Raw genomic sequence first — 15598 nt, 5'->3', positions numbered from 1 at the left:
CATTTCCATTCTCCAAGATAGGGTTGTCTGCTTTTTCCCAAAATAGCTTCCCAATTCAAAGAGAGAGAGAGAGAGAGAGAAAGGGTGTGTAGAGCGGTCATGTTCATTCTCCAAGATAGGGCCCATTCAAAAAGAGATCGTGACCAATTTTTTTCCAGTTTTTTCCAAGATGGGGGGAGAAGAAAACCTAGGATGGAATAACACGACACACAGAAAGAGAAAAAAAAACGCCATCTTGTCATTTTCTGATAGGGTACCGGTGTTCGAATACTTTTGTGACCGACTGTACCTCCTCACTTGTATTGATCGGTACACAAGATGGCCTGAAGCCATTCCTATTGAAAATATATCCGCTGAAACTGTAGCTCGAGCATTCATCTCCCAGTGGCTTTCAAGATTTGGCATGCCTACCACCATCACTACTGACCAAGGCCGACAATTTCAATGTCACTTGTTCGCATCCCTCACCTCTCTTCTTGGCATTCGCCATATTCGCACAACACCATACCATCCATCTGGAAATGGGATGGTGGAAAGCTTTCACCGATCTTTCAAACAAGGTCTGAAGTGCCACAGTAGCACACACTGGACAGAAGCCTTACCCCTAGTCTTGCTTGGTCTTCGCACAGCATTCAAAGAAGACATTGGTAGCACTTGTGCTGAAATGTTGTATGGTGCAACCCTCCGTCTGCCAGGTGAATTCTTTCACCCGGAATCTACTCCAGTAATCGACCCTCCAACATTCCTTCAACGTTTACGTGAGACCATGAGCAATATCTCGCCAACCCCAGCATCTTCGCATAACCAGCCAAGCTATTTTGTACATCCTGCGCTTGAGACATCTTCGCACGTATTCGTGCGCAACGATGCAATTAAGCCAACTTTAACACCTTCATATGATGGTCCATTCAAAGTTGTCAAACGAACACCGAAACATTTCACCATCATCTGCAACGGCAAACAATCAGTGATTGGAATCGATCGTCTCAAACCCGCATTTCTAATGCAAGATCCAACAACTTCCTCATCAACATCACTCCCGGAAGAAAGCTTACATCCCGTAAAAGAGCAACCTAAAACTACCAGATCTGGAAGAAAGGTTAAATTTAACCCAAAGTACTTATAACGTACCGATGGTACTTGGGGGGGAAAGTACTGTGGCGTTCCGACAGATACTTCAACTTCTATTCATGAGATGGCGCCACGTGTAAAATCCAGTTCTTAATCGGAGCAGCAAAGCGACATCTTTACTCACTCAGACTTCTCGACACACAACGGTACGCGACGCTAGCACGAACTGTGTTCCGAGCTCTGTGTTGATCTCTGCAATGTAATTTAAATTGTAATTTAGTATTTAATATATTCTTTTGTTATAGGAGATTGTCTACTCTTATTTTCTTTAATTATATCATGCATTAAGCACGCACGACCACCAAATGTTTAACGTTATAGTAGTTTTAAGGGGTATCGACTGTGAATTATTGCAATACTGCACGAATATCTAAAGAAATTTAAGCATTTTGTTTGTTCTGATAATAAGATTTATTCACTTTTATCGACATTCGATCTATTACGAACCCGTACGCAGGCAACAATATTATTTAAGATTAAAATTCTCATTATTTTAATTATTTACTTAAAAGTTTTGGATACCCAGAGATACCAGGGCTTAATTTCTAAAAGTAGAAATGCCGGAGCCCTATGAAAGACCATCACGAAAGATCAACAAGAGTAAATAAATAAACAAAATGACTATTAAAATCATTAATAATTTAAAAATTAAATAGTTAATGAGCATCAAATTAATTAATAATTATTTATTTGATATTAATAACTAATATTTATTTATTATTATTTAACTTGAATCTATTGTTTAATTAATTCACAATTTACTTTTTATTTTTATTTATTTGTCAAATGCAAGTTACATTGGCCGTTAAGCTATTAAACTCCTTGCTTGCTAATAGCGCTGAAATCTACAAGAAAAATTTATCAGTGCTTCACACTCGTCCAAATGTTCCGCCGTCATTGGCCGTCCACTATTACATAAACACATAACGGCGAATCAGCTAGTCCAATGCTAAATAAATGATTCTGTAGACAGTCATATCCAGTCAATAGTCTAAAAGATGCAACCGCAACTGTTCACGGGTGGTCAGGAACAAAAGCTGGGTTTGATGAGAGAACACTCCAAGGCTTGCCCTCACAAGCCCGAGTGGCAAAATCTCTAAAAGTCTTTTGATATGTTAGCGATGTCAGAAGGTTAATAGAATGGAGGCTTGCACTCGTTTTTGGGTTTTGGAGAACCGTAGCCCCCTTTTTCGCAAGCATATCAGCCATCTCATTCCCATAAATACCGCAGTGCGAAGGTACCCATTGAAAAGATATCTTGTGGGAAAGTTCTTTTATGACTTCCTGACACTGTTGAACACATGTGTTCAACACTCTTGGTAAGAGTACTTACACTCCTGGTAAGAGGAGATGGCCTGTATTGCTGAAGTCGAATCAGACAGTACGACACAACGACTTCATATAACAGGTATCTATCTCTCCAGTATACTATCTCGTTGGTACGACAGCCCTCCTGAACGAGCTCTGTCTCACAATTTATTATTATTTATTAAAATAATTAAAGATTAAAATAATTAAATAATTAAAATTTAATAAAATGTAAAGAGATAAATTAAAATTTAATAAGTGATTTTTTATATAATTTTATTGCTAAAAATAAACTTTTCGAGATCAAACATTTACTAAAATAATTGTTACTGTTATTTACTAAAATTAAACTTTTATTTATTAGCCTTTATTACTGATATAACTTATATTTTATTTTAAAACCTAATAGTTCACAGCAAACCATTATAACCAAGTAAACCATTTAATTTTATTTTAAAACCTAAATGGATGAAATGTTAGCATTAACAAGCTAAACTTTTAGACTCATGTACTGATCATTGGTATCTCCTTATGTACGTTAAAACGTTGTAGCGTATGATGCAAATACGAAACAGCTTCCTCTAGAATGCTATAGTAGAGGCCTTCAACTTTTCACGTCCACATGTCTATCAACAAAATTGTGTAGTCAGAAAATTTATATAAAAAAGGGAGGTTTGTGTTGCCAGACTACAATTGATTCTAAGCGAAGAGATAGTGTTACAGATTTGTATACACTTAGGAGATAATATAATCAATTAATCAATATTGTTTAGGAAATAAATTATCCAAAAAGTAAAATGGAAATCGAATTAAATTGTTTTGCAACTTTTTTTTTTAACTATGAAAAAAATATGAAGATTGTTGTACAGAACGATGTTACAAAATGCATTTACAATAAAAAAAACTTACATTCCTGGCGGAAGATGGTAGTTACCTTAGTTTTAATGCGAAATTTGACATTGTTTTTGCTTGATTAAAGCTTCAGCATCCTGTTTAATCTGTGTTGTTGCAATTCGTAAAGTTTCCTGCAAATGTCTGTCTGTCAGCCGTGTTCTTGTTTTTGATTTAAGGATTTTCATTTTACTAAAAAGCTGTTCACATATGTAGGTACTGCCAAAGATAGAAGATATGAAGAGTGCATGTTTAAGAATTCCTGGATACTTGTCTTCGGTCACGTATTTTAAATAAAAATCAATTAATGTAGGATTTTCAAGAAAGTTGCATTTTACTGTTGCACTGTAAATTCTAATTGAAGTTCAAGTGGAACACTTCCAACGTCTACTGAAAATGGCGAAGAGAACATTCTCATAAAAATTTCATTTTCAGGAAAATCAGAAAATCTGCTTATGAATTCTTCTTTCAAGTTCGAAATTGCATTGTACATAATTATTTGAATTCCACAATGTTCTTCGCACATTCTATCAATTTTGGAAAGTGACTGGAATTCTTATTTAGCAACTGACTTTCCAACAGGATTAATTTTGTCTCAAAAGCTTTCACAAAGTAATAAAGATTATGGACAAGTAGATCTTTTCCCAGTAAGCGGTAGTTCAAATCATTCAGATGATCTGTAATATCGACAAGAAATGCAAAGTCTCTCAACCATTTCTCATCCCTGAACTCGTGAATAGATTTCTCTTTAGATTCCATGAAGTGTTGAACTTCTCTTCAAAGAAAACAAGCGCTGAAGTATCTTTCCTTGGCTCAACCAACGTACTTCCGCCTAATAAACAACATCACCATATTCAGCTTCCAAATAACTTAAGAAATGTTGAAATTGCCTGTGATTAAGTCCTTTAGACCGAATGAAATTAGCCACTTTTACAAGAATATTCATCGCATGTTCAAAGTTTGAGAAGGAATTCTTGCGCAAATTTTCTGGGTGGATGATGCATTGAAAATTCATGATAGTATTATTTCCAAATACCCTTACATCAGATTTGAATAATGTTGTTACTCCTTTTTACTCTCCAGTCATAAATTTAGCACCATCCGTGATTATAGCAGATATATTATTGAAGTCTAACTCACATTTATCCAAAGTTTGTGTCAGACTCGAATACAAATCTGTTCCTCGTGTTGTACTTTTAAGTGCAAAGACACTGGCTAATTTCTCTATAATTGGGAAGTCCAGGGGAGTTTGTGAGACCCCAAAAAATCCCCTGAAACTTTTACGGACTTACTACCGACATTTTGGAGTTTCGAGAAGGGGGGGGGAGAGAAATGAAAAATTACAATTATGAAGTATTGAATGACCTAATTATAAAAGTTCAATGAATTACTTTTTTTGCAAAATTAATAACCATAAATTTTCAAACATATAAACTACTACATTTTATGTAAATATTTTAAATTGTCTGAATTAATTCTTTAAAAAAAATTATCTAATTTCTGCTGCTTTTTTTATTTTCTGATGTTTGTGGGCTTGTCTTTCTTTTGTGGTGAACTTCATAATTGCAGGAAGGTTGACTTTTATTTTCCTCATTTACAGTTGAAGAAATTTCCTCGAGAACTGCACATGCAGAGGTAGAAGCAATTTGCTTTTCTGCTAATGTAGAAGGTTTTTCAGAGACTTTTATAGGTGACTCATCTGAAATACATGTTTTTAAGTCCTCTTGATATGTTTTCCAACTTCTGTTCATATTCAGTACGAGATCTTTGTGAATTGGAACAGTCATTGGATATTTTGAGCCATATTTTTCACATGAGGTTTCTTTAGACGCCATTAAATCATATTTAATAGTCTGCACTGCATCTAGCGAATCAATCTTAAGAGAGGTTCTATAGTCAGTGACAAATGTATCCATTAAGTTGAATGCACTTTCCACTAATGGGCCATGGAAGCAGCTAAGGCAGGCTTTGACCAATTTAGCCAATGTAGGATACTTATAATCATTTGTGAAATCATCTTTTAAATTAAAAACTTTAGACCAATATTTATCAATTGTACACTTCACATGATTTCCACTTTCATCAGATGTGTAGAGCATTTCGTTGGTGGTATGAATATCACTCTGGTATAACCTTATTTCAGCTTCTACTTTTGACTTTTCATTATCACTAAAAATATGGGACATAAAAGACGATAATTTTCAAAAGCTAATATTGTACTAGTTTTACCTCTTAGCTCTGGATCTAATGCTGTAAAACTAATTAGATATGAATTTTTAAGGGGTAATTTGTTTCATATGCTGTGCTGTATTAGTATAAGCTTTCATCAGAGAAATTTGGAATTCTTTTGCTATTGGATGATTTTTTGATAATTTCTTCAGGAGAGTGGAAGCTTCTGCACCAGTAAATATTACTTTGCTAGGTAGATGGAATTCTGGATTTGTGACATCAACCTTTAACAAATCATTATAAGATGTGCACTCTATATTTTCTGGCTTCATAAAAAAAGAGAAAAATTTTGCCATCAATTTATAAATACTGGAATGTATTAAATGAAGCATTGGTTTTTTTGTTTCAAATAATTTAATATATGTGTTGAACTCTGGTAATACTGCTGAATATAATGCCATATGCAATAAAGTTTTGTTTTGCATAACAAATAACCCATTTAGTATTCTTTTTTTCCGAGCTAAAGCATCCTTTGTGAGTTGTTGGGAATGCAAGCAAGAATACACCCCTTCAACAATTTTTTTCTGAGCTGCAGAAATATTTCTTTTATTGTATACAGTTTCAACATAAGAAAAATAATCCCCTTTATCAGTTTTATCCAAGTAGTGAAAATAAAATGCAATAAGAGGATCCCACATATCTTTGATTCTTTCTAAAACACATAAAATATACACGAACCTATGGTCTGGTCTCTTCAAGGGCTTAAGTTTTTTAATGGCAAGGGATTCACAGATTTTGAAAAAATTTTCTCTTTTACTGCAGCTTTTCATATCAAAATAGATGTCATCAAACAAATCTTCTAAGTATCTATCAAAACATGAAGCAAATTTTTTTGCACAGTTATTAGCTGTGTGACATGTGTCACCATCAATATCTAATAAGTGGGGTGCTTTGTTTGATCATAGTCTGGTTTCAACACCCTTTTTTTTTCCTCGCATGGTGTTTGTTACATGAGTCCATTAATACACTAATTAAGTTTGCCCATGGAATATTATTATCTTCAATAGTATTAACAACTGCTTTAAAAACAGCTTCTGAACTGCAAGATTCCATCTTTAGAGATGCAAAATGATGAACTACAACTTCATTTTGATTGTTATCATAAAACTGCACCAATATTTCCAGTATACTTTCTTGAGCATTGCTAGTACTTTCATCCAAATTTAGAGAAAATGGAGTCTCCTTTAAAGTTTTAATGATATTTTCCTTAATAGTTTTTACGAGCCCATATTTCATCTTATAACATGCAGTAGTCCTGGACATTTCCAACGAGTTTAGTGCCGTCTGATCGCGGCTCAACTGTTTGCAGAGTTCAATTAAATTGGGAGCTACATTGAAAGAAAGAGAATTCTCGGCGATAAACGAAGTTATTAATACCTCTTGGCGTGCTTTTCTTGTCACTATATCCAATGGCCGAGCATCAGTCTCCAGTAAGTCATCAGTATTTTTTGAATTAGAATAATTACTTAAAGTCATTGAATGTCTAATGCACTTTGAATATTTTATGTGCGTCACAGTTTTAGAATGATTTGTGAAAGCCTTGAATCCTTCCCCACCATACTTCAGCAGTGAGTTACAAAAAACACAATATGCTTGTCCAGCAACATTTATTTTCTTGCACCATGTGCCGATGGTATTCCCATTACCATCTCTCCGTTCAATCCAATTCCACCTAAATGCATTCCGGACACCTTCTTCTAATTGTATAATATCACTATTTATATCGAGAAATTTCATAGTGAAATTCTCTTGCGTACATAAATAAAAAATATTTCAATAACCGAAACGAAAAATTTACACGTGCATCAATAAATGAAACGAAAATTTTACACAGCGGAGAAAAAAAAGTTGAGAAGCGATCAATGGCAAATAGCTAATACGGCGAAAAATCCCCCTTCTCTACTTATTGGCGCCACGCCAGGAGAGTCACGTGATCGCACATCTGGTCGAACGAAGTCTCTCCCTTTTTTTCTGCTGCGCCTACTTGCCGAAAAGAATCCAGAAGAGAATGTCCGAGAACCGGGGGAATGAGTCATAACTCGCAATAAGGAAAGAACAAAAAAGAAGTTTTTTTCCCCTTTTCACGCATTATCACTGCCTTTGGAGAAAGAACGGAAAAGTTTTCACCACACACACTGACCTTGCGTTTTCTGCTTTCAAAGCAAACAAAATTACCCAGATCAAAATAAATAATTCATTATTATTCCTACTTCCTTATGAACGACGATCCGCGGAATTTCCGGGTATCGAAGTTCAAAATCCCCGGAATTCCGGGGTTTCCCCGGAGCACAAACACCCCTGCTGAATGGAAGCATACGAGTAAATAACTATTTCAAATCATTATTATAATTTATATAAAAATTGCTAAACATAACTGAATGGATGCCAGCATCGCTATTTCGCTACCGACTTATCGATAAAGCATTAATTCATCTCGTTGGTTGTTCAAACGTAATTTTCTATAATGAATGATGATGCCTTTTCTTTGAAAATATTCTTGGTAAAGTGCAGAATCGCTCACTTATTTGTTCGCCACTTTTTACAAGGGTAAAAACAATTGGATTTTTGTCAATTTTCTTTTACTTTTTAAGTGAAAATAGGTCGATTTGTACATAGATAAAGTGTGTGAACATTGCCATTTTTGTGCAATTCTAGGATTTTTTTTAAGTGAAAATAGGTTGATGTGCACATGGATACCGAGTATGTGCAATTCTTAAAAACGTGTCAAGCAGTTGATGATTCTGCACTTTACCCAAAATTCTATTGCCGACCTTTCGTCATGGGCAATTCCCAAATTGTTAAATCCATACGATATTAAAAAAAGGATTTAAAATCAAAAAAGGATTTAAAAATTAAACTAGTATTTCAATGGCGTCTTAAGAAATATAGAACTATATAAACTTACGCAATCTGAAACCAACGCGTACGCTAGATTTGGCGCTTTTGCCCATACATTTTCGCTGCAATTTTTTACGGTCCTCAAAACAGAATAGTACCAATAATACAATTTTATTATTATGATTTATAAAAAAATGCTAAATATAACTGAATGGAAGCATAATCATAAATAACTATCTCAGATTATTTTATTGTCATAATTTATAAACAAACGACTAAACATAACTGAAAGAAAGCATAATTAACTATCTAAATTTATTAATTGAATTTGATGAAAAGTTAATTTCATATAGTACATTTTTTATTATTTTAATTTATAAAAAAAAGGTTAACATAAGTGAAATTAAACCGGAAGTATAATATTTTTTATATGTTCTAACATTGCAGAGAAAATTTCATTTTTTGGTGCAAACGCTTGCCCATAAACTCGGACAAAAAGAATTGAAATGCTATCCAGCAATGCCCTGAGGGCGTTTATTACGCCATTTAGCAACCCCACACAGCCGCTCTGTTGTTTGTGCATGACACCCACTTTTGGGGTCCGCAAAACTGTAGTTGTGGTTGACAGTAAAATGTTCAAAGCCGGCATTTCGTTGTTCATCCAACTTATATGATTTCCAGAAATCAGTGTAAATTTAAAATGCATCCTTCTGCGATATTTTCCATTACGACGTTCAATAAGGAGCTGGAGCGGCGTCTAAGAAACATTCATTTGATTCTCTGCATAATCCGCCAAAAACCCACTGTAGCGGATGAACACGTCCAACGTTATTCTTTCTTCTACTGGTGTGGAAACTGGGTCGTAGATACATTACACATGCGGAAAAACACGAAAACGCCCATGCAGCCAGCCCGTTCATGGGATTCGAACCTCGGACTGAATTACCAGTATTCAGTTACTTTACCGATCGGCCGCTGGTGGGCCTTTCTTCTAAAGGAAAGGCTTTTGTCCACTTCAATAATTTTGCCACATCCGTCGATAAAGCTACAGCACACACATCACGCATGTAACTATTCCAGTCTACAGTTGTAGTGTCGTTCATCTTCAGCTGGAGTTCACAAAATTCAATAGATGTCATTTCCTGACACCAGAAACAGATGAACCTAACGGCTATAAGGGAGAGAATATTCGACCCTTTGAACAATTTTGACTCCTTAAGTCTTCTCATTACAGGTGTCTTTCATGCACCATTATTTCACTATTCCGATTCTAGGAGTGGTGATGGAACCTGGGCCGAAGGCCCTACCCCATGTAGAAAAGTTTACTTTTCTAATTGTTTCAAGAGAGAACTAAAAACAGACTGTAGCTGAGTGAATTTAGAGATGTAATAATAATAAGGTAATTGAATATGAGACAGCACTCTAGATTCGAAAACCAGAAACGCCAGTTCGAGCTGGTAATTTAGCTAGAAGCTTAGAAATAGAATAACATAGGCAGTAACGTGTCAATTGGTGCATTAGGTAATTACATAAACAGCAGAGGTGAGGAGACACACTGCATAAGTGAGATGTAAAAACAAATTATATACAGATACATAAGTGTAACAAATACAAATGAATACTGTTGCGTGCGTACGGGTTCGTTATGAACTTAATGCACAAGTCCGATGAAAAATGAGTAAGTTTTATTATTATCACAACAAATAAGACAAAATGTTTAAATTTCCACAGATATTCCAATATCTCATTATAGTTATCTTTTAAACTACTAAAAACGCTAATTCAAAACAGAAACGTAGAGAAAGCTAATCCGATTTCACAACGAATTCGCAACAGTCAGTTTTCTAAGCAATACTGAGCTGAGGTGTTCTTTCTCTGGCTTTCATAGCTTTTTAAATCGGCCGCACGAGATTGTTATAGCAAATTCTCGAAATCAAAAAGAGATATTTATTTATTAAATGTTAAATGCACGAGCTCTTGTATTTTTAATTTTCCGGCTTAGCTTTCTCTTAATATTCGTCACGCGCTGCGCTGCATGAAGAATAAAACAATTTAGTTTATAATTCTACTAATATTATCTATTTAAATACCAAATCCGTAACAATACAATTTTACATTAGACAGTTATTGAAGACAACCATTGGCCTATTACTATTTGCTAAATCGTTGTAATCATAAGAACAGATTTTAATAATGGTGTTGTTTATAGACCTCTGCCTCTCATGGAATCTTTTTGCAAGAAAATAGTGATGAGTCCTGAGCTAAACAATATTTAGTTCCTCGTGGATCCGGCTATTAGGAAAGGTATTTATAGATAGAATGCTGTTTCCAGCAATTAAGGGGTAGGGTTTACCTTTATGATCTCGAAAGTTCTGAATAAAAGATGTAATGTGTAGGATTCTTGTGAGGGAATTATTGAGGATCACCCCAAGATAAGGAACCTTCTTGGCCCAGGGGATTGAGGTTCCATAGAAATTGAGATTTTCCAGAATTTTTCTTTTCTTCGTGAAGAGGATAGCCTGTATTTTATCTACATTCACCATAATTTTCTATTTAGTGAGCCAAGTCTCAAATGGATGGATGTGAGCTTGATATCGTTGTATAACTGGGCTAACAAATGGACTTTGGGCTGTGATCACTGTATCATCTGCATACATGGGTAGAGTAGTGTTGGGCATGTCGTTCACTCCTGCCTTCTTAGTGTAGTGGTCAGCACGCTGGGCACATATTCCAGAGATCCGTGGTTCGATTCCTGGCGAAGGCATTGCTCATTTTTCATCTCTCCTGCTTTAAAAAAACCTAATGTCTCTACAGTGGCGCCCGAACAAAAAAGGGTGGTGGATGATGATTCTCCACACCCAGGATTTGGCGACTGGGTCCCCTAAATCCCAGTCGCCCTTTAAAAGGGGGGAATATATAAGGTATTTCTCCAGCCTTCTTAGCATGGCTTCGTAGTGTAGTGGTCAGCATGCTGGGCGCGTATTCCAGAGGTCCGTGGTTTGATTCCTCTGGATTTTTCATCTCTTCTGCTTTTTTTTTAAAAAAAAAAAAAAAAAGTCTCTACAGCATAAATATTGAAGAACCCTTGTGGAACACCAGCTCAAATAGCACGGCTGTCAGAATATGTTCCTGAAACGTGAACGACAAAGTGTCTACCAGTAGGATTTAATTATGTTTATAATGTAGCCTGGTAAACCCAGGTAATTTGTATATTAGTGCATTCAGCCATACTTGGCCAAAAGCCTTGGCTATATCTATAGAGATACCTCCAGTGATTTTGTGAGAACGCATGCCCTCTGAAATGGTCTCAACAAGTCTAGAGCTGATTTACTGTGGAAAGTTCTCTTTGGAAAGCACGCTGATGTGGGATGAGAATATTTTCTTTTTCCAGGTGGCCATTTATTCGTTTGAGAAGTACTGCTTCGAAGATCTTCCTAAGCGTTGGCAACAGGCTGGTGGGTCTGTAAGACTCCAGCTTGGTATCAGGTTTGTTAGGTTTCAGTATAGGTATAATCTTACTTCCATGCTCTGGGAAAATTTTGCCACTGAAGCATAATGTTGAAAATCATCTTGCGAGGAAGTTCTTTAATCATCAGGTTCCTAATGTTGTCAATTAAGGACTTCTGTTATTCTTCATTTTTTTAATACAGTAGAAGTCTAGAAATCCGCAAAGCTTGGGACCAGAGGTTGCGTGGATTTTAGGACTAAAGATAAAGACTAAAAGTGCAAAATAAATAAGGCGTGTAGAAATTGTATTGCATCATATGGCACTGACAGGCAAGCGAAATTTCTTAATAATTTATTATTGAGTTTTAGCGACAAAGAATGTATATGCGTATTTACAAGGTGTATTAGACACATTTAATTAAATTATTACATACATTATTGCAATAATTTATTATATTCATTAAATTATTATTACATATATAAATTGATTACATTATAGGTACACAGCATTGAGGTTTGCCGATTTCCGGTTTTGGATTCTGGTGTTAGAATCACTGTTGCTGTAAAATTTCAACAACTTTTCTTTATTTTTCCGTATATCATACACAATCGTGTCGCAATTCCATACCATTCTGCTATAAATCGAGGAGTAGCACCTGCCTCCATTTTTTGCAGAATTTGTACTTTTTTGCGTTATTGTCAATGCAACTTGTTTACGTTTTTCAACGTTGCAAGCAGTAAAATCATGAGTGTGTTTCTTATCTGTCGTTGTATTAAAAAGGGCTGAAATTTAAAATATTCTTAATTTATCCATAAAATATCAGGATATAAAAAAAAGGCAGCACTAAAAAATCTCGTGAAATAACAAAGCTCAGAAAATACAACAACCTGAATTGCGAACTTGAAGAGTTGAGTGAATCGTCTGCTTTTTTACCTCGATGCAGAGATTAGAGGGAGAAAAACTTTTGTCTTTTTTTATGTCAATAATTTGGTATTTCCGTTATGACTCATAATTATTTGGTAAGTATTTTTTCTTCGATATTTCGTACTCAATGTTGCGGTTTCCGGAACACACAAACTGAATATTTTATAACGAGAGGCAACGCGGATTTTCGGTATTTGACTGTATAGCCAATGACTTCTGACGTCATGAGTGAAATGATGTTGTCCGTATGTGGGTTTGCAGAGTAACTGGTGTGAAACTTAGGGAAACAAGGTGTTCTGTTGTAGGATTATGAATGTTGTTAGTGCAAAACTGAGATTTCAGATGCTGAGCTAAAAGTTCTGCTTTCTCAGTTTCAGTGTAATGGCCCTTTCAAGGGTGGAATTTTGTTGCAGCATTTCTTTTTATACCTAGAAATAGATTTCTACAGAGTCATCTTTCTCAGAGAGCGATCACAGGCAATTAGCCCAGTCGAGCTGTGCTTGAGCATTTGTAAGATACTTGACAGCCTCACACAGGCGGTTGAATCTCCTTTTATCATCTCTATGCCTAGTACACTGGAATATCCTCCTTGCAGTATTTCGTTTTCTGACGAGCTTCTGTAATTACTTGGTTCTAGCATATTTGTATTTTTTCATCTTCTTCTTAGCACCATCATGTGCATCTTTAGCGGAATTTTCACTTAACCCTTTGTGGCGCACTATACGTTAACATCAGAATTTCAACAAAAAAAGTTGTATGCAGTCTATTTAGTCCTAAAGGAGTATATAGGTAAAATTTTGTAAAAATTGCACTTACCGTTTTAATTCTGCGGGTGTTCCATGAGGTGGAACACTGCGCCTGCCAGAGCTTTTAAAAGTGCGACTAAGCGAGCATTGAATTTAAGCACGAAAATGAATAGAAGCGTTTGTATAAGAATGAAAAAACTCTGTATTATGGCTGTATACATGGTTTCCTGGATATACACAATATTCTTGAATATATACGGATAAATATCTATATACAAAAATATTTACAAATTTTCGGAAAGAGTTAGACCTCTCCGCGCCATTTATGGAAAATTAATAATAAAAAAATTAACTAAGATTAATATTAACAATAAAGAAAAATAAGCCTATAATATATACATACACGAAAAATATCTACACAATTATTGAAAATAAACGGGAATGAGACTAAAATGCGACAGCAAAAAATTCGCGCAGGTAAGTAAAGATGAGCCAAGCTACTAATAAAATTCCCGCCTTAAAAACTACTCCCAAAAAATTCGAGATGCCAATATTAGGGCTTTCATTACACAAAACACACCTCAACCCTCAATACTGCTTTGTTTGAATTCATCCCCTCCAAAAACAACGGAAACAGAAAACGTGAACAACGGATGCTCTCTCCTAAGCACAGATGTTCTGATTCGTAACAGCCATGAGATCGCTAAAAGCACAGTGTTCCTGCTAATGGAACACCCGGTTTTAGTCAATGATTCTGCGCATGGTTTTTGTATGAAAGATTTAAAAAATAAAGAACGAATAATTTGCAATACAGCCAGCAAAATTATGCCTAATTTTTTTTCCAAATAAAAATTTTTATATCATTAAAAAAATAGAGAAAATTACTTGAAAAAAAGTGGATTTTAAGAACACATAATAAATGAAAATTCTGTCTCCTTGTGATATGCTGCTATCTACTGTTTAAAAAGAAAAGTTCAAAGTACATTATAAAGGCATTTTTATCTATTTACGGTTGAATTTAAAGGTTTCAGAAGTGATTCAATTTGGGTGTTCCATGTAGTGGAACACTGAGCAGCAAAGGGTTAAGCTATCAATGTAATTCCCCAAGTGTATCGCGGTAGTTCTGCAAAGTATGCTGCGCAGAGCTTTGGCATATTTATGCCAGTAAGTAATAAAGGCTTTGTTGTCTGGTGTTGTTTCGCTACCGAATTACCACTAAAGCAAAATTTCATCTCGTAGTTGTTCGATCATAATTCTTTGAAAAAACTCCATTGCAGTCATTGTCAATGGGTAATACCCACATTGTAGGAGCCATTGCATTATCAAAAAGGAATTTAAATAGTAAACCTGTATTTGAAATACATTTGGCGATTTACAAATACAGAACTATCTAAATTTACGATTTATGAAATCGGCACATTCCCTAAATTTGACGCGCTGTTAAATAGGCGCATCTGCTAGATTTGGGGCTTATATTTTCTCTGCAATTTCATACGGTCCCTAAAACGGTATTCTAGCAAATGTAGTATTTGCAGCCTTCCACATAGCAGCCATCCTAGAATTGGTTCTGTAAATGTTATATAATGTTCATTAAATTGTTTTATGCATTATTTTGCCTAACTATTTATGTTGATAAAGTATCTATAATCAATATAGAGAATGGGAGTTCAATATATTTTTACGATGAAGATAATAAACAAACAAACAACAGCCCCTCCCCCCCCCAAAAAAAAGAAAGGATAACATGCAACTGGATAAAAGTTATTAAACTGTAAAGAAAGTTCTCAAATGGTGTGAATAAATAGCCCATGCCACAAAATTCAATAAAGTGCTGTTGAGTAATACAGTCAAAAGTCGTTAATTCGGACACCCATAATCCGGACCTCAAAGCTAAAACCTTTCTGCGCATGCGCCGCGTTGGCACATGCGCACAGGCGTTTTACGCGTGCGCGTAAGACTTTGACTACTGCGCATATGCGTGTGCGCAAGTGCAGAATACGTTTTCGCCTGCGCGTTTAATGTATAACGGACGGTGTAAGCTAAAATTATCTAATTATCTATTTCAGTTAATGTTAATGATTGC

Source organism: Stegodyphus dumicola, chromosome 2 (assembly GCF_044657685.1).
Source record: "Stegodyphus dumicola isolate Sdum_Otavi_A_Nest chromosome 2, ASM4465768v1".
NCBI lineage: Eukaryota > Metazoa > Arthropoda > Arachnida > Araneae > Eresidae > Stegodyphus > Stegodyphus dumicola.
The sequence above is the reverse complement of the archived record's forward strand: the minus strand, read 5'-3'. Positions refer to the sequence as shown.